Below are 21,596 nucleotides of genomic sequence, written 5' to 3'. Positions count from 1 at the left end.
TTTTTATATATTTTTTTCAATTATATTTCTGTCAAAGAATAATTTACAGCTAATATTAAGAGAAATAAGATCAAACAAAATAAAACAACATGTACAAAAATCATTACACTGTGCCCCTTCACGATCACACTTTGCCCTTTCATTTTCACACTGTGTGCCCCTTCACACTCCCTTCAGCCACACACTCTGTGCCATTTCATCGACACACTCTGTGTTCCCTTCATTTTCACACTATTTGCCCATTCATCCACACACTCTGTGCCCTCCTTCATACACACTCTGTGCCTCTTCATCCTCACTCTGCCCCCTTCATCCTCACTCTGCCCCTTCATCATCACTCTGCCCTCTCCTTCATTCTTTTGCTCCTACATTTCTGTTTCCTATCACCATTTCCCCTCTGTTTCTTTACTTACCATACTTGGTCTCAAGGCCGCCATCAGGGGGGTACGGGGGGGTACTGTTGTTCCGGTCCCGGGCTCACCAGGGGGCCCGCTGCCTTCCAGTCTCCGTTGGTCTCCACTGCGTCTCCGCTGGTCTGCGCTGCTCTCTGCTGCTGTCTGTTGCTGCCTTCAGCTGCTGGCTGTCAGCGTGACATCCAGGCAGCAGAATGCGATCGCAGGGGTGGAGGAATCATTCCCCTGCGATCATGTGATCCGCATGTGACAGCCAGGCAGCTGCCAATCATGATCACAGGGGAATCATTGCTCCGCCCCTGCGATCATGTGATGTTCCCTTCTCACTGATTGTGTGGTGTGACCTGACGTCACACCACTGTTCCCGCCGCCGCAGAAGAAGAGGGAGCAGCGAGCAGCAGCTGCAACATCTCTGTAACTGTAAGTATATTTTACAGATTTTTTTTTCAGGTGTATCTGTTTGGGTGGGGGGGAAGGCGCTCATCAGGGGAGGGGGGGCGGCCCGCGTCATTTGTACTGGGCCCCATGATATTTGATGGTGGCCCTGCCTGGCCTTCTTTCTTCTATTTCTTCTGTCTGCTCTTCTTACCAATCTGGCAGGTGCCTGAAACCCAGCAACTTCCTCTCTCCTGTCGCTTCTCACTGAATATGTCAGACATGATGACGTCACGCCCGACATTCAGTGAGAAGCGTGGAGGGAGGTGAATGATGGATACCGGGCGCTGCCAGATTGGTACGTATTTTTGTTACTGGGCCACGGCACCCCTGTGACAGTGCTGTGGCACCCCTGGGAGCCACGGCGCACACTTTGGAAACCTAGGTCCTAGATTATTCCATTTCGGGTGTGGATATTTAGAAGAAAGGAGCTACATGTATGTGGACTTTATTTATTTATTATGGCTTATATGTAGGGAATTGTTTATGCATTTCGTGTATATAAATTTCAGCACAACAAGGAAACTTGTACACACACACACACACACACATACAGACACACATACAGTATGTATATATACAGTGGTGGAAGTGGGGGTGTCTCCTACTGCCTTCATTGTAGCCCCTCCCTGTAACTCTTGCTGAGAAGTGTGATGGTGCTTGTCTGATGTCTGGTGCAAGCGCAGGGCTGGGCCACCCTGGGGGGAGAAACTCCCCTGGCATGCCCCAGGCCTCTGGTCCTGTTCTGGGAGACAACGTCCAGGTCCAAACAGTTGTACTTTCGAAACCTAGATATTTCTCAGCCAGATAATATGGTGAATGTTACCAGAGCAAGTGCAGTGATTGTGGAAAAAGGAAAATATGAAGGAAAGAAAAAGAATGTGACACAGAAAGTAAGTGCACTTACTAAACAAGACAAAGGTTTGGAAAGTCACAGTAGCAGCAAACAAATGTAACAGCAAATGCAACAGCTTCAAACAAAGGTAATGCAGAGTGTGCACCTGAGCTTCACCTAGCAGATAAAATCCCTGCACTTGCAAAAAAAAAAAATAGAGGCTTTAAAGAAAACAAAGATGACAATACAAAAAAGGATTGAATGTGTGTGATATCCCAACCAAACCCTGAGTACTCCAGGGTGTATATACACTATCTATATGGAAACATATAGATATATATGTGTGTGCACTTAGCTATATTTATCTCTCTGCATAATTTGCTGTAATTACCTATATTATCTGTTGTAATTGCTTATGGAAACAGCTTATGTGTGGGGGTACCTACGCCATTGCCCACATACACTATTAAGTGACTTGTGTTGCTTTAAAATATACAGGGATAATGTATATTGTATGTTATGCCAATAACATGTAACCCCTGGGGATGCTGCAGTTTGACTTGAGCACCCAGGGGCTACTAATCACAATTGCATCAGTAAGAAAAGAGATGGATATAGCTATTTACCAGTCCAGGAAGAGAAACTACATCTCCCACAAGGCTACTGTGAAAAGGAGGCGTGGCCTAAGCAGACAGAGAAACCAGAGGGCGGAGAGTGAGAGGAGCACCCTGAGAGAGCCTGAGCTGTGTGACCAGTCCAGATAGGCAGGGCTGCCAAGAGGAATTCAGGGCCCCGGTACAAAAAATTCATGGGGCCCCCCTCATAGCTGAGCATGGTAAAAAAATTTGCGCCGGCCAAAATTTTTCGCGGTTGTGGTCGTGCATTTGGGGATGTGGCAAATTCGCCATTGGGGCGTGTCTAACACATCAAAATCACTCGGCTCTCAATTCGCACGAGCGTCACATATGTCCAAGCACTCCTGGCTTTCAGGACATCTAGCACCAAAATGTAGTATAGAAAAAAATGCAGTGTGTACACAAAGAGTTCAGTCTTGGCCTCCACCTTACATTGGGCACAACACTCACCAAAAATTGACATTGTCCCTACTAGAATCACAACATTTCACATACTGTCCTGCTCTCTCCTACCTGTTCTTCTCACTTTCACCACCTGTTGCTGCATGTTTTTTTAGTTGCAGCTTGTCTGGATCCTGGAATGCTGGGGGCCCTATTTGGAAAAAAATAGCTACATTTAGATAATTCCAAACAACCCTGGCGTTAAATCAATACCATCCACGATTAATAATTAGGCCTTCCTCCAGCTCCAATATTACAATAATGTGCCCCTTCATCATCGCCATGCCTTATGATCACACTGCGCCCTCCATGCTGCTTTTGCCCCCTTCATCTGGCTCCCCTTCATCACACTATACTATGCTGCTCCCCCCCCTTTTTCAATCCCACTGTGCCATGCCTCCCCCCTTTTTAACCCCACTGTGCCATGCTGCCCACCATTTTTTAACCCCACTGTGCCATGCTGACCCCTGTTTTTTAACCACACTGTGCCATGCTGCCCCGTTTTTTAACCCCTCTGTGCCCCCCCTCATTTTTTAACCCCTGTCATGCTGCCCCCTCCTCATTTTTTAACTTCTCTGTCATGCTGCCCCTCTCCCCGTTTTTAAACCCTCTATGCCCCCCCTCATTTTTTAACCCCTGTCATGCTGCCCCTCCCTCATTTTTTAACTTCTCTGTCATGCTGCCCCCCCCCCGTTTTTAACCCCTCTATGCCCCCCTCGTTTTTTAACCCCTGTCATGCTGCCCCCTCCCTCATTTTTTAACTTCTCTGTCATGCTGCCCCCCCGTTTTTAACCCCTCTATGCCCCCCTCATTTTTTAACCCCTGTCATGCTGCCTCCCCGTTTTTTAACTCCTCCGTGTCCCCCCTCGTTTTCCTCCCTGCACTTACCTTTTCTCCTTTCTTGGTCTTCTCTGCTGCTCTGTGCTCCATTGCTCCAGATTGACTGAATGCTGGGCATGACATGATGACATCACACCCGGCATTCAGACAGTCTGAATGGAGCACAGAGCAGCAGAGAGGAGGGATGCCGGCTCCGCGATCAGGTGAGTATGTTTTTTTTTTTTTTTAAACTAGCCTGCTTCCCCCACCAACGACCGAGCCCCCCCCCCTTCCCCTGCAAAAAAAAAAAAAAAGAAAGAAAGAAAAAAAACGTTTAAAAAAAAAAAAAAAAAAAGCAGCAGCGCAAGGGCCCGGGCCGGGCCCCCTGACATGCCCGGGTAATTAGTACCTGCTCCCCCCCTCTCGGCGGCCCTGCAGATAGGTGACCCTAGGCAGAAGGGCACTGGATTGGTGGTCTGAGCAGAGAGTACAGACAGTCTGCAGAGATATCAGAGCAGAGTGGAGTGGTGAACAGAATCTGCTGGGAAGTCACAGGTTGAAGCTGTAGGAGGAGGTCTGCATGCACCTCTGAAGAAGGACATGTTACAAGTCAGCCATTTTGGAGATAATCAAGTTCAGACCTGTGACACACACTGGTGCAGATAAGTTACTGGTTATTTTACCTATCTGTTATTATTCAAGTGGGGTTTGGACTATATCTGGCCACAAGGGCTGAAAAGTCAGGGATAGATTGGTGGGCAGGTAAATGTGCACCAAGTGTTTGTCTAATCAGCATTTGAGCTTATACCATAAGGTGATCGGTTTAGTGTTATAATAAAGTTGTGGAACTACAAGTCCCAGGATACAAATAAGAAAGGATACAAGTTGAGGATCTTACAGTTGTTGCTACAGGAGGGTTTGCATACTGTCACTGCTCTACCTTACTACAAGTGATTTAAATACCTCTAAAAGCTGCAAACTGGACACATGATGCTTCCATGCCATGCTGCATACATACAGAAGGGCCCCCAACTTGCAGTGCACTGCTCCATCTATGTGGCATGTTTGAATACTGCTGATGTGTGTGTTTAGCAGTACATTGTAGAGCATACTTGCCAACTCTCCCGGAATGTCCCGGAGACTCCCGAAATTCGGGTCAGTCTCACGGACTCCCGGGAGAGCTGACAAATGTCCCGCATCCCTCTACTGCGTTCCAAAATGAAGCAATTCGCGGTGAATCGCATCATTTTGGCCCCACCCCCTCCCGCCCTCCAGTCACGCCCCTCTCCTGGAAACAAGTTTCCAAAAGTAGGCAAGTATGTTGTAGAGCTATAAGTAAAAAGATATACTTCACCCCTTGAGATATTCCCTGTATCAGGAGCCAGTAAGGTTAGCATCTGATATATTTTTCCAGTGTATAAGGCTGTGACAATTAATGTTTATATTGTATGCTGTTAATATTATTGATTTATAGCGAGTTATTGTGTTAACTTGGTGTTCATAGTAAGAAGTGGTGCTCCACTTTCATCCACACTGTCTTATTACTGTATTGTATTGTTCGTACTATTATTTCAAATGATACCAAATTATATTTTTCTATAAAATCACAAAGCTGCATTCAGGGTTTCCATTTCAATAAATGTGCCTGGCTGGCTTTTGCACACAGTTTGTCACAGAGTGTTAATACTAGGCAGGGGGTTTCCCGAATCTCCCCCTGGTGTATCTTTAGAACACCCCCCAGAAGAGAAAGCAGCGATTCGGGTGGAGGCACTGAAAACCAAGTACCGAGATGAGAAGCATCTGCATCATTCAATATATATATACACCCTCACAACGCATAATACAGAAGGGGGTGTTACAAAAAAAATAATTTTATAGTAATTGTATTTGGTTTTATAACAGTTGTGTTTGGGCTTTTCTCTAGCCGAATTGTCAGTAGAACAAAATGCTTAGAAACTCGGTTAAAACATTGGTTTTAGAAGTCTTTACAGAAGGGGGAGGGGCTCTGACTGGACTTGTGAAGCAGACTGATCATGTGACCCCTGAGGCTGACTACACATGTGACCCCTGAGGCTGACTGATCACATGACCCCTGAGACTGCCTGGACAGTAGCTGAGTTTTGGCGGGAAACTTCCTGGTTTACATTCTGAGGGGAAAAACTGCCATGTTGGATGCCTGAGGAGAGGGGCTGAGAGCACAGTGACAAGCAGCTGAGTATCCTCAGCAGTGACAACAAGAGCACCAGGACTTCACTCTGTGAAGTGCTGAGAAGTTAGAAGGGAATCCCCTTCCCCTGCAGCAAAGTGTCTGACACAGACGGCGCCCCAAGGGTGTGAGTGACAAGAGGGGATTCCCTGCTGAAAGGTGGCCTTCAATGGAAGACATACAGAGAGGTCTGTAAAATCTCCTCACAGATTTCAGCCCTTCTTTATACTCCCAGCTGACAGCTTTAGTGTACTACTGATTCACTAATACCCCTTCCACACTGCCTCAAGAACTAGAAGCTGCAAATCCACGCAAAGAAGCTTTATATGATGGTGAACTCAATTCATTAAGTGTAGACCTTGCAATTGATGCAAGAGACATTAGGGTATATTTACTAAACTGCAGGTTTGAAAAAGTGGAGATGTTGCCTATGGGTCATTCCACATCAGATCACCCAAAAAAACATGAAATGTCCACCACCCATCTCAGATTTTTTTTTTTTTTCTAGTTAAGACAGGATGTCAAAACAACTGTTTCTGCCAAATATCTCGACTATAAACACCCCCAAAAAAATAGGATCCCTAATGTCAAATGTAAAGTGGTCCCAGCTATATAATCCAATGGTTTTTGAGTAAATAGTAATATGGCAGTCCGTATTTAAAAGACTACCAAATGAGCAGCTGCCATGATTGACTCTTTCTGTGCCTCCCTCTATCTTTCTCTGGAAAGATTCAGTTTTGGTCTCTCTAAAGTGAATCCCCTTCCAATCAGTTTGTTTCATTTTCTGTATGGGAGGTTTATCCCATTGCCTCAGTTTAGTTCACTTTTTTGGTATAGTTTTTAAAAATGTGTATATTATGTACAAGTTAACCCGTGCATGATACTCATGCATTCTAGTCAAATCAAGCTACTTAAGGTGTTAAAAAGGTTCTTGTCATGCATTTGGGCCATAGCCCAGGTTTCCTCAGGGGAAGAGCGTTACTTCCCTACGTAAGCGCCCTTTTTTAACGTGGTTTTGTCCACATGTCACCACCTCATCATTTTTCTCCATCACCTAATCCTTCATCTTTATCGCCACATCTATCCAGACACAGGGATCTCTCTCAGCGGTCCTGAGTATCACACTCCTCTCACTCTGTCACCCCCGGCAACCACCAACCACTCCCAACTGTCACTTCTCCTTCAAGAAATATATATATATTTTTTTTAAATCTTTATAAACACTTTTAACAATTAACAAATTAAATTAACAAATTAAAAACATCTTAGTATACCAAATTTCAGCCCTTTCTGATTTTTTTTTCCACACACACTAAGAATTTAGTAGGTCAGTGTATAACTCCGCCCAGCAGGTGGCGCTGCAGCTTGGTTTTATTTTTTACACACACACACACACACACACAGACTAACACACGCCACTAGGCATATATATATATATAGATGCTGTACAACAGTAATCGAGCATCAACTTCATAATTTTTTTTCTCCACTATAAAACAGAGTACCTGGCTGATTTTTTTTGTGGTAGTAATTTAAACCTTTTTTAAACACCCCCCAAAAAATGGACTCGCTAATGTCAATTAAATCTAGTGTTTTTAATTATATTCGAAAAAACTTTTTTTTTGCCATAACGCAAAACATTAGGCAGATGAAGTAATTTGGTTTGTATTTTTGGATTCGGGATGAAGAGTTACCCTAGCGGTCCAAATTTTGTGTCGATTCCCTAATAAACACCCGTAATACTTCAAATAAACTGGATAAAGAAGCGATTAGAAAATTATTTAATAAATTGAAAATCAATATTTATTCAACTAATTGTCAGACAGTCGAGATATTTGGCAGAAATAGTTGTTTTCACATCCTCTCTTAACTAAACAATTTTCGTAGAAATCTGAGATGGGTGGTGGACAACCCTGGTTGAACTGACATGGAATGACCCTTATAGCAACCAATCAGATTCTAGCTGTCATTTTGTAGAATGTATTGAATACATGATAACTTGAATGTGATTGGTTGCTATAGGCAACATCTACACTTTTTTAAACCCACAGTTTAGTAAATATATCCCATTGATGCCGTCTTAGAGCACTTGGGACCTATTGGAGAAGTATATTAAAATCAGAAGCATTTTGATGCAAATAAAGAATTCACAAAGTACAGACAGAAAATGGAGCCAGAGTCCAGATCTTTATGTGAATCTGAGTCTGAAGACCTCCCAGATAATGCACAGCTGGCACAGAAGAGACCAGTATTGCAGGAGGCCAGTTTTAACTTTAAGGAAGGAGAATTGTACAAGAAGGGACAGACAGCAGTGGTAAAGCAGCAGAGAGAAAGTGCAAGTCCTGTACAAACACCTCCGATCCCGAGGGACAATGTTAAACAACAGATGAGTGGAGATGTCAGCACACCTCAGGAAAGAGGATCCCAGCAGAGAGATGCAACAGCTGGGACACAGGTAAGAGGAGACTCCCGTCATGCATAGTGATAATACTGACAATATTGTGGATAATAATGGTGTTGATGCTGAAAAAGTAGAATATACAGATAGTAATATACAAGAGGTAGTAGTAAATGAGGATGAGGAAGTTTTGCAATCAGCATTGGATGTTGAACCCTCTGGAGGGTCACAGAAATAGAGCAATCAGTGGAGCAATTAGGGGATCAGAACACCAAGAGAGATTAGATGGAAGTTTCAGTAGAGAACACTACACTAGATTCCCCCTTTATCTGGGGTGGGACAGTCTCAGGTATCAGCAGATATACCTGCTAGTGAGTGGTCAATCTGCACTGGATCATACACAAAATGGTACACAAGTAAATAATATAAATAGTGGATCTGGCCGGGGTCCTCCTGGGAATGCCTGGAGCTGCCAGGCACCAATATTTAGTTCTAATATGAACTATACAGGCCAGGCTTTTAGGAGGTGTTATGTGCGTATTGTCGCTAACCAATAACGATTGTCGAACCTCGATTTGTGTTTCCAAAGCACAAAGATTTATTCGCAATAAGTGGAAAAATATGCTCAAGCGAAGTAATAGTAAATAGTAAATACAGCCGTTACTTATCGCAGGCGCTCTGGATCCAGTGCAGTCATTCAATCCTGAAGTCTGGGGACAAGATGTCTGCACTCTGGATCACAAGCTGCTGCTTATATACACAATCAAATACAGTAATACAATGAAGATGGTATGGCTTGCATCTATTGGTCCGGGTCTCAGGAATGTCCAAGGGGTCGTCAATCATTGACTGGTTCATCCTAAGGAATCCAAAGGAGGGGGTCATCTCTGCAGGGGGTATGCTCTGCTCTTCCCGCCAAGATTCCTTAGTCTTAAGTAGTTCATAATTCCCTATCATTCATAACTTGCGTATGCACTCTGCGATTCCCTCGCAGAGTGAACCAAACAGTAGGATATGTAACAAGGTTCATTATGATACCACTCATGATGTTATTCCTTTAACCCGTTCCGTGTATTTCACTAATATGCATGTAACTTTGATATAACAAATAAATACTACTATATTTCGACATAACTGACTATGTGTTGCAACTACCATTAATGTGTACTATTTTATAAGTATGCGTGTTTGTGCGAATGTATGGTAAAAGACCAATTACTGTTGCTGCCACGTGTAGTGGATGCGTACACCCTTTCACGCCATAGCGTGCCCTTGTACGTCGATGCGTACCGTACGCATCTTTTCAAACAAAGACAACCAAGTTTGCTAGACTTTAATTGAAATGACTTTATCCAATTTACTGACTTCGACAGAGGAGAAATGTGGTCCGATTCAGAAACAAAGGTATAAGAGAGGAGTTGCCAGACAGAAGATATGTCATACGAGAGTTATTGTCACCAGGTGGGTTTTGTGGCAGCAAACATTTTGAGAGTAATAAACCTACCAGATAGTCAAAGGTATGATGTGAATGTTAAACTTATGTCTGATCTGGATAGATTCTCGGCAAGTTTAGGGATGTAGAAGGTTGGAATAAGTTTAGTTGTATTCCATGCTAGACCATACTTGCCAACTCTCCTGGAATGTCCGGGAGACTCCCGCATTTTTCCCAGGAGAGTGTGGCAATCTCCCGCATGTGGCGGAATTCTGCCCACTTCCTAGTGAAGTGGGTAGAATTAGGTACAAAACGCGGAGTTTGGCCCCCTACTGTCAAATGACACGTTTGCCAAAATTACGCAAATTTTGTATCCCCGCCCCCATCATGCCCACCTCCCCCGGCAGGCTCCCGGAAGCCAACTTAATAAAGTTGGCAAGTATGTGCTAGACACAGTCAGCATAACAATAATTTTTGAAATAAAGCACTGCCTCCACAGGACATTGTTATCTTGTTGTTATTGTTGGCTCTGGAAGAATTGCAATCTACTGTCAGACCTGGCAAAGTATAAAGATACTGATTGTGTCTGGACTGGTGGTTGTAGGGTTTCGGTAAACCTGCAGCAGCATAACCATGTAACCTAACATCTGCCAAATTCTTTCTTCATTGGACTTGAGAGAGGGGTATGTTTCTATGCAAGTCAGCCCAGGACATGTTTTAAATGTGGGAAGTCATGTGGCCAGTGTTTGCAGAATCCTTAATCTGTGTGGTGAGGTTGGCCATGTAAGTGCTACCTGTGTGAATGTTAGGTGCAATTTATGTGGAAGAATTGGCCACCCCCATAAGGATTGTCCAAATGCCTGTCATAACACTTGTAAGGATTTGCCAGGTGAGGGATTGGTGGTAGAAGAAGAAGATGCTTTGGAAGAGGAGGCGCTAATGTCTAGGTCAATAGTAACACGAAAGGAAGTTCAGCAGGAGATGGCTGATACAAGTCAAGAGCATTATCAGTCAGGAAGTGGCCAACAGCTAATAGAAAATGTTCTTCAGGTTGAGCAACGGCCAATTGAACCATCTTCTTCTACACCTGTATCTGTTTATGGAGAAAGTAAGGGTATATGGAATAGGAGGAGGAAAAAAAATCCTCTAGTAAGCTTGATGGTGAATGGAGTATTGTCCAAAAACCAGGTAAAAAGAATTCAGGAAGGTGCAGGTGTAGTAGTAACAGTTACTTCCACTAGATATGAGGTGTTATCTGAGTTAGATACTAATGCCTGTTGGTTCAATGCATTAAAATTGGAGCAGGAGTTGAAAAGAGTAGAACAGGAATGTGATGCAAATTCATGTTAAGTGGTATCTCTTTACATCTGTTTCAGTGGTTATGACTGGGGATAATAATTTTGTTAAGTTGCCAAGTGACAGATCCTCTGGTAGAATGTTGAATAGATGTCAGGCGCCGTCTCCGCACTGACACTTGGGGCAGGAGACGGACGCCTGCACCTTCCAAGCAACCACGTCCTGTTGCCTAGCAGCAGGACGCTATCTCTGCTCACCTGTCTGCAGCCAGCATGTGTTACCGCCAAAATCTCCCTAACCCTATCAGGAGGCACCTTAGGATATATAAAGCAGCCTCTGATACATGTCTAGTGCCAGAGTATTTGGTCTTCAGCCTTGCTCCAGCATTTGTTCCTGTGTTGCTGTTACTTGGATTCTGACCCGGCTTGTTCCTGACTTCTCCTTCGGTTCCTGATTCTGGCTTAGACTGATATTTGGTATTGACCCGGCTTCCTGACCATTCTCCTGCTTCTGATTTGGCTATATCCGTTCCTCTGGTTGTGACCCGGCTTGTTGACTACTCTTCCATCCTGCATCCTGGTGGGCTGTCACCGCTGCCTCAATTGTTACCTCGCCAGCTGACTGATACTGAGGGCCGCGACCTGCGCGTCCCTTGCAGTGAAGTCCATACCTCCTTGCGGGGGATCCTGGTGAAAACCAGGGGTGTGTTAGACTCCGCGCCTCAGTACTCAGTAGCACCAACTGCTGGCAGGTATCATCAATTCCACAGAGTAATTCTGACAATAGAGATTCCAAGGTCCTGAACAGGATTACTCTGCAAGCCGGCTTATGTGATGATTTTGAACACGATCTTAGAAAACCAAGAAGTAATAGAATAGATCTGGCTTTTGTGTACAAATAAGCTATCAAGTATTTGTGTGCTACATGAAAAAACAGTCAGTATTTAACTTATGTGCAAAACAGAAAACTAACTTTCACCCTTTGCATTGTAACATGGTTTTGTCCAGGAGACTTAAATAAGAAACTTCTTAACTTAAGTTAGTTAATGAATCAGGCCCCTTGTTTCTAAGAGTACATTTTTGGAAACTTAGACTCATATGATGGTTATCTGTGGGTTAACAATGTCAGGAATTGGATATTGCCTTTTGCAGTATCTTGGTTGCAAGGTGCTGTCCCAAAAGGGGTAGATGGATGCAGAACTACTTCCCACTGTTTCTGGAATCTGGTCTCAAGTCTGAGGAAGTAGGGAGAGAGAAATCTTATATTGAAAATAACGCAAGAAAAGAACTATATTTTAAAAAATGCAGGACCTTCTTTTGATCCCAGCTTCCACTCATAGACTGCGTGGATAGAACTATGCAGGAAAGTTTAAAGTTCTTAAATGGGTCGAGACTTATGACAAAGTTTTTTGACATAGCTTGGTTGTCAGAAGTAATTTAACATTTTTAAAATTGTCAAATAGGAATTGCCCTCTGAGTTGTCATCAGGAGGAAATGATGCAATATTTTATAGTTGATAGCTGGGGAAGGAAAACATTATGGGAGGAAATAGCAGATAGTCTTAGGATCAGGAGCTTACAGTCTCTGATGTACTCGGATATAGTCTACGGAGTACCATTATTATTATTATTATCGTTTATTTATAGGGCGCCACAAGTTTTCCGCAGCGCCGTACACAGTACAAAAGAGTAGACTATACAGTAGACCAGGGGTTGGCAACCTTTTTCTATCAGAGTGCCACCTAAAATCTAGTGAAGCCCAGGTGTGCCAGTTGGGTGTGAGATTATATATATTATCTATATACACACACACATACATACATACTTACATACATACAGGGCTGCCTAGAGAAATTCATGGCCCCAGTATAGCAACTTCATGTGTCCCCCTTTATAGTCAAGCATGGTAAAAAGAAATGTGCCGCCGCAGAGCGGCGGCGCAACATTTTTTTTGCCATGCAAGTGGTCGTACAATTGGAGGTGTGGCAGTGCATCATTGGGGGCTTGTCTAGCAGGTGAAAAGCACCAGGCCACCCTCTTACAGAAAAATGCATTACTCACACATGCCCCCTTGCTCAGCAGCTTTGCTCATATATGTCCCCTCTGCCCACGTGCTTTAATCACACTTGCCCCCCCTCTGCCCAGCCCCTTTAGTCACACATGCCCCCTCTCCAGAACACCTTCTTACCTTATTCTCCACTGCACAGCATGGGAAGATATCCAGCAGCTCGCCGAGTACCATGTGACCACTGCAGTCACATGACCTGGCGTCTGAAGATACCTGAGCTACAGGGGATTTAGCTATTACCGATCCCCCCTGCACTCAATAAAAAAAAAAAAAAAAAAAAAAAAGTACTTTTAAAATAAAAAATGTATTTTCAAAGATAGGTCTCCAGTGGGGACTCGGGCCACCAAGCAGGCCCGGGCAATTTGTAGCCGCCCCCTTCCCTCTTGGCTATATATATATATATATATATATATATATATATATATATATATATCTCATTTTATGAGGCTAATATCATATTAACAGTAAGGGACCAGCAAAAAAACGTTATGCCGCACAGTAGTGCCCCAGTTCACATCATACCTCATAATTGTGTCCCCAATTCATCTTATGCCTCATAGTTGTGCCCACAATTCATACTTTGCCACAGTTGCCCCCACAAATACATAGTATGCCACCCACAGTTGCCCCCACAAATACATAGTATGCCACAGTTGCCCCCAGAAACATATAGTATGCCACAGTTGCCCCATAAATATATAGCATGCCACACTTGCCCCCACAAATACATAGTATGCCACAGTTGCCCCAGAAACATATAGTATGCCACAGTTGCCCCCATAAATATATAGCATGCCACAGTTGCCCCCACAAATACATAGCATGCCACAGTTGCCCCATAAATATATAGTATGCCACAGTTGCCCCCATAAATATATAGCATGACACAGTTGCCCCCATAAATATATAGCATGCCACAGTTGCCCGCATAAATATATAGCATGCCACAGTTGCCCCCATAAATATATAGCATGACACAGTTGCCCCCATAAATATATAGCATGCCACAGTTGCCCGCATAAATATATAGCATGCCACAGTTGCCCCCATAAATATATAGCATGCCACAGTTGCCCCAACAAATGCAAAGTATGCCAAGTATATGTGCCCCTCAATTTGCTGCCCTTACTTACCTTTGTAGACTCGATTTTCTGGAGAAACCTGGGAGCTGCTTCAGCAAAGCAGCCGATGATGGCCGAAACTGAGCTTCTGCGCATGCGCAGAAGCTCCGTTTCGGCCATCATCGGCTGCTTTGCTGAAGCAGCTTCAGCGTCGGCGTGCCAGACAAAAGTGGTCAGCGTGCCACGTCTGGCACGCGTGCCGGGGGTTGCCGACCCCTGCAGTAGACTATACAAGGTAGAACAATACAGAATAAACACAAAGTACCAGTATTTCAGAAACTCCGGGTGGGCAAATACAGTAGAGACGGAGCAGAAGAACAGGTATGGAGACAGGATGGAAGAGGGCCCTGCTCATTCGAGCTTACATCCTACGGGAGGGTAAACAAAGTCAGGCACAAAAGGGAGCCAGTGAAGCAAAGGGTAGAGAGAAGAGGGGTCAGGGGAGGATGAGCAGAAGAGATGAGAGGTTAAGTGGATGGTTGGTAGGCCTTCAGGAACAGATGAGTTTTAAGTGCCCGTTTGAAGGAGCACAGATTGGGAGAGAGACCATCAACTATAAATGGTATAGGCAGAGAGTCGATGTATCTGATTATAACAATTGTAAAATATTACCACTGGCATACAAGAACAAGAGTATCAATTGACCATGAGCCTTTCCTATATCTGAAGGCCGTAAATCTCATTTTGTCAGAGCTAAGATGGATTAAGTCTTTAGAGGTCAAAAAAAATAGGAAGTGTGTAAAATTATGGGAAGCCATTTAACTGAAGGAATAACTTTGATGTTGATCACCCATTTTTCAGCAATAGCTATGGATTTTTTTACAATAATTTTTTACAGGTATTGACGTTCTAATAATATTATTAATATTTTAGGAAGAAAAAAACAGTTTGTAAATATGTGGATATTTGTTATAATGTATCTATGAGCAGATTATGGTTGTTTCATTATTTTTTCAGTTGTTTTTTTTCAAATAAAAATCGCCTTCGTTGTAACACTATCACATTCCATTCCTTTCCATTTTCCATACTGCCATACTTACTTCTGAATTTCCACTTCGACCACTGATATACAGAGTACATCAGGAGATGTTAGAATTTTAAATAGTTATCTCATATTTACTGCAGTCTGCACCTATTACGTAGTTATTATCTATTAATTGGAGTGAGTGCCCCCTTAGCCACTGGATGAGCTTGTGAAGTCACTGTAATTCGCTGAAATATATAATCTGTGTCACAGATTGGCAATATGTATCTTCAAAATGAAAAAGTAAAAAAGGCAAATGTATAAACATTGTTAATGTGAACTTTCTGGCAAATTTAAAGGCTTTCTGTGATTACAGACTTTGAGTAAAATAGTGTGAAAGAGTCTCACAGTCTGTGAATCGAACTCTTAAATGCAATGCCGTAAATATTTTAAAAATAGCATATGGTAAGATTTGTTTCCTTCTGTCACATTGCATTACTGGTATTACTTGGAGGCAGCAGGAAGCCACAGACTCAGAGTTATATAGTGAAAGGAGCAGGGTCTCTAACAGCAAAGAGCAGTCTTGTGACTCCTGTCATACTGATAAAGGAAAATTGTTGTGCCAGATGCATCTTTGTATGAAATTAAGTCCTTGCAACTAACTTGTTTTTTTTACTATATGTTGCTCTGTATAGACCCCTCTACCAAATGGAAATATTCCTTTTTAATCATTTTTCCAGATAACAATAAGCTTTCTCTGATGTTGCTTGATCATATTTATGTTCAAATTCCTCCTTGAGAACATTCCCTATTTTCCTGAGAATTTGTAATATATGTTAAATTCCTTTGTAAACAATGGAATTGACCCTTTGGGAAATTTCTCATCTAAGGCAGGAAGCGACAGCGTTCACATAGAATATACCTAATCCACTGAGTAGTGTTAAAATGGCTCTTAATTCTCCCTGTAAATTTCATGTCTAGGAAGCTGTCTAAAATAAACATTTTGTTTCACCACTGGTTTGGAATTGTTTACAAATCGCTAACGCTTTACTATTTTAAATTGCATATATGTATTTATTTAAAACACGCATTGATCCCAAAGTTTACAATTAGGTAAAATATGGATAAGCTTTTGAAAAAAGTTCTGCTGAATACCAAACTAAATCTAACTGAAATTTAGCTGGAAATTTAATACTAATAAATACTAGATTTAGATTTTTTGGGGGCTCAATCCTAAGAATTTGGCGTTAAATTAATTTTATTTAAAACCCCTAGGATTAAGATGAAATCTGAAATGAATACTAATTTTGGCGCATCCACTTTCTGATGTCACAAGCCTCTTCAAATGTGCCCGTTCTCATAGGAAATGCATGGATCTGCGTGTCAAGATTGTTGGCAGGCATATAAGCGGCAGGTGCAAAAGAATGCATCTTACAGAGAGAGTACTTGGATCAGGACATTCCCAGCTAAATGCTGGCTAGATCCATGAATGCACACTGATTTGCGCCTGCATGCAAAAATGACATTTTGTTATTGTATATTGAGATTGAGCAACGTGAGCACTGCATTTAAAAAGGTGGCTCCTATGTGCTCATGTAACAGCCTTTAGGCAACACCAGTTCGTTCCAATAGCACATCATCTTTAAAAAAAAAACGAAAAAAAACTGTGGTTTTCCTCCAGGGAAACAATTAGAAGAAAATAAGATATTGTGTGACATCAGCCTCTGGTCATCTCCCGATTCTCTTGTTGAGTTTCATTATGTCATTCAGTTCCCTTTTCTCTCCTCTGATCTAAACAACCGTTGCATCTATACACCATTTTGGTCTAGGAATATTTCTCCTTTTTATTTGAGGGGTATTGGGACGGAGAAGTGGTTTATTTATTGTTTCTTTATCTAATTCTAATGTTGTGCCTAGTGTACATTTTTAAATGTCTGCTTTGACCACAGTCACAAAAGTTAATTTAAAAAAACTGTTAATTATTTCACTTTGTATTTAAAAAAAACTCATATTTCATATTCATTCTATTTCTTTTATTGTAAAATAACTTTTTAGTGAAAGCCACTCATGTAGCATCCAAAACAAAAACATAACAATAAGTGGAAATATTGAAAAAGACATCACATTCAATGATAAGAGATTAGCATACAAAATAGTCCCTAACGATTAAATTATACTTAGAAGTTTGGAATGAATAACTCAACTTTGATAACAATTTCTTATCACCTATTAAAGCGAGTCAAGGTGAACTCCATGTAGTGAATGTCATGTAGTGAAAATAAAAGTCGGTTAGAGCAAGATATCCACTATCTATCATAAATGCCAAGAGCATTTGGGCATACATAAGTGGGGTTGGGTACAAATTATCTATGGTGACAATTCAGACAGGGACAATTCCTACAACATTTAAAGCGGCAATATGGGGTTAAGTGTTTAAGCAGTTAACCTTAGGGCTCCCCACATTGCCGCTTTAAATTTATATTGCCAGCCGTCGTGATGACGTCACCCCGCAATGCCGAACAATTCTTCAATCAGAATGGCTTGATTTCAGCATTGTGGTTCCATCGGTGATCTCCAGCGTCGGGTTAAAGGTAAGTCTCTTTATTTTACATTCGGATTTTAATTATTTCGTTTTTTTTTTTGTAGGAATTGTCCCTGTCGGAATTGTGGTAATCGTTCATACGATTACCACCGCATAAGTGGGGGTAAAATATAAGGAAGAAGGAAGAAGGGATGAATTTAGTGGGGATAGTTCATTGAAGTTCAACCAACTGCCCCATGTGGCACAGTTTCATCAAACTTGTCGTTTGAGGAGAGACTGATTTCATCCATGCCAGATAACATTCTATCCTGGAGATACCCTATCGTCGGAGGCGTGTGGGATCACCAGTGAACTGGGATTACAGCTTTGCCAGCACAGTTTAGCTTACTTAGAAGAGATTTTTTGCACTGGGGAATTGGGATTTTGGTATTTTGAAAAAGCCAAAAAAATGGAGAGTCTGGGATTACCCCTCCCAATATAGTTTTAGTGTGAGCAAAAACACTGCTCCAAAAGTCACGCAATTTAGGACATTCCCACCAGATATCAAAAGGTGTACCCACCGCTACACCACACCACCAGCACAAGTCAGGAACCCCAGGACAGAATTGAGCCAAAAGACTTGGACATCGATACCATCTAGTCAAAACTTTATATTGAGTTTCTACTGACAACCAATACGTTTGTTGATGCTTAAATGGCAAAGAAGATATTTGACCAGTCATTTTCCTCAATCATTCCCTCTAGATCTTGTTCCCAATTCTTCATAAATTTCAGGAAGATTTAAACAAATTCTTCCTTAGCAATATATGAACCTGTGATAATAAGTGTGAAGGGCATGTAGTGGATCTATATTTAGATTTGAAAGACGTGAGCACCATTCCAACACCCTTATGGGTATCCGCAGACATCAGAAAATGTTTCAATTGGAGATCTCTGAGTTTGGCCACTGCCACTTAGTTTGAATATTACCAAATGAGGACACACCCAATGAAGACATCTGCTGGCTGGCATGCAGGGTCCCCACCTATTTCCATTGTAGGAAGCTTTGTTCTGGGAGCCCCTGAGGGATGTCAGGATTGGCAAACGTCAGATGTCCGAGGCAATATTGGGGAAGAGATGAAATCCAACTTTCTCAATCTTCCCCAACTAATCAATTTTAGGCCTATAGTAGGATGCTGTAGGATGGGAAATTTACAGAGCCAAAGGAACACTTCAATGGGGTACCAAAGGAAGCTGCTCTCAATAGCCACTCTCTGTTTATCTCTGCACATTTTGAATATTCATTTTAATAATGTTAATCCTCCCCATTCAGGAGAATCCCTTCCTTCGCCACCCCCTCAAGTCCGCAGAGACCCTACCCAGCAAGGGGAGTAGATTATACTGAAAGAGTTGTGAGATATCTCTAGAATAATTAATTTAAAAATTTGAATATTTGCCAAATTTCTGAAATTTGTCCACCAAATTCAGGAGAGCAACGACCGAATTAGTAACAACCCCAAGGAGATCAACGGCAATAAGGGCCAATTTATGATCTATCTTCACAACTTTATCTCCCGAAATATTAGGGTTCACTTTGATGGCCCTCACCAAAACCTCCATGCAGATGAGAGAAAGTGGACAGCTTTGCCTGATCCCATTTGTAATTTCAACAGATATTCTGATAGGGCGCCATTTATTTTGATCTTAGCGGTAGGGGATTTGTATAGATCTAAAATTCTGTGAAAGCCCGATTGACCCAATCCCATGTGTGTCAGCTTACCTTGCATAAACCCCCAATCAACCCTAGCAAAGGCCTTTTCGGTATCTGTAGAAAGGAGAATGGAGGGAGTATTAGAATGCAAAGCTATATGAATATGAATCAAATCTATGACTTTGGTAGTATTGTTCCAGGCCTCATGACCAGGAACAAACCCCATCTGGTTTGAGTGGATCAGATTAGGTAGAAGAGTTTTTAGTCTATTTGGTATGAGTTTTGCATACAACTTCACATCCACATTAAGTAAAGAGATTGGGCGGTAACTAGGACACGGAGGTAGGTCCTTCACCTCTTTGGTTATCACTGTGATATGTGCCTCAAGAGACTGTTTAGAGAAATGGGTATCCTCTGAAATGATATTAAAGACTTGCACCATCAGGGGAACCAGTAAATCCTTGAACGTTTTGTAATATGTGATGGTAAATCCATCCGGACCAGGGTTCTTCCCGTTTAGGGAGGATTTGATAGCTTCCATTTATTCTTCAGATGAGAAAGGCTGCTCCAGGAAAGATCGATCAGCCTCAGAGAGGGTGGGGAATTTGACCTCCACTAGGAAAACAGCCATGGCATATTGTCTATGTGTAACCTCCTCCCGTGGGAGTTGTCGAGAAAGGTTGTATAAATTGGTGTAATAAGAGTGAAAAGCAGCTGCAATGTCAATAGTCATATGACACTCTCTACCTTGCTAGTCTTTGATAGAACTAATATAAGACGTAGCTCTTTGAGCCCTCAGTGCTCTGGCAAGGAGTGTGCCTGGTTTATTACCCCATTGTAAAAAGCATCTGCGACACTTACGATAATCTAATTTAACCCTTTTGTTGAGGAGTTTGTTTAAAGCTGTCCTGGTCTCTATCAGTTCTGTCAAGGTTGTCCTGGATAGTGAAGACTTATGTCTAGTCTCTAAATCTTTGAGTTTTTGTAAAAGATGTTCTTTATAAGCATCTTTCATAAAGGAGCCCAAATGACTCAGCTTGCCCCTGAGGACACATTTGTGAGCCTCTCAAACTGATATCTTAGATATCTCTGGAGTGTCATTGAGAGCAATATATATTCCTCTATTGCCTCAACCGAGTTTTACAATATGAGTCCTGCAGGAGAAGTTCATTTAGTCTCCAGAAGTAATGCCTAACGGTAGGATGGTCAACTTGCATTGTCAGTGAAACAGGGGAGTGATCTGACTAGGTGGTATTGCTAGAATCTAACGCCAAATATAACTCCAAATGGTGGTAAAAAAAAGAAATAGTCTAATCTGGAATAAGTTCCGTGTGGATGTGAAAAAAATGTATTGTCACGATCTACCGGATGTTTGAGGCACCATGTGTCGACCAGCTGGTGCTCATGGAGGATGCGTCTTACCTTACGGTAGAGTTTCAAAGGATGTGCCTGGCTAGCAGAGTCCAGATCTGGGTTAAGAGTCCAGTTTAGGTCACCTCCTACTACTAGAATGCCCTCTACAAGTGCTTCTGTTGATCTATCGCGTTCTCCAGAAAGGTTGACTGTCCCTGATTAGGGGCATAGAGGTTGAGAAAAGAGTATCTTTGGTTAAACAATGTATACCTGACCAAGATTGCACTACCCATCACCAAGCGAAATTTCTGAATTGTAGTAAAAGGAAGGCGTTTGTATAAAACCACGGGAACCCCCAGGGAATTTCTTTAATATTATTGCTAAAATAGGATAATGGAAAGTGATGATTATGAAATGAAGGAGCACTTCCCAGCTTAAAGTTAGTTTCCTGAACAATGACAACATCCGCCTTGTCTCTTGAAAACTCACGCAAAGCTATAGACCTTTTTTCGGGGATGTAAAGTCGTTTGGCATTAATTGAAATGATTTTAAGTTTAATGGGGTCATAATAGCGAAACACCAAGTAACTGGGACAGGACCCGGATCTGCTGATTTCAAAAAGTAGAGATGTTGCCTATAGCAACCAATTAGATTCTAGTTGTCATTTTGTAGAATGTACTAAATAAATGATAACTAGAATCTGATTGGTTGCTATAGGCAACATCTCCATTTTTTCAAACCTGCAGTTTAGTAAATATACCCCCTGGTGTCCCCTCACCCTCATGATTTATTTATTCCATAAATGTGGCTGCACTGAGAAGTATTTTAGGACAAAAAGGTAAAAGCTTTATTTAATGAAAGGGGTTATTCAATGAAGGACAGATGTTGATGTGATGCACAGTGCACCTCTCCAGATTTTTCTGCCTCTCCGCTCACCTAGACTTACCTTC

This window comes from Mixophyes fleayi, chromosome 1 (assembly GCF_038048845.1).
Source record: "Mixophyes fleayi isolate aMixFle1 chromosome 1, aMixFle1.hap1, whole genome shotgun sequence".
NCBI lineage: Eukaryota > Metazoa > Chordata > Amphibia > Anura > Limnodynastidae > Mixophyes > Mixophyes fleayi.
This window is presented reverse-complemented; position numbering follows the sequence as displayed.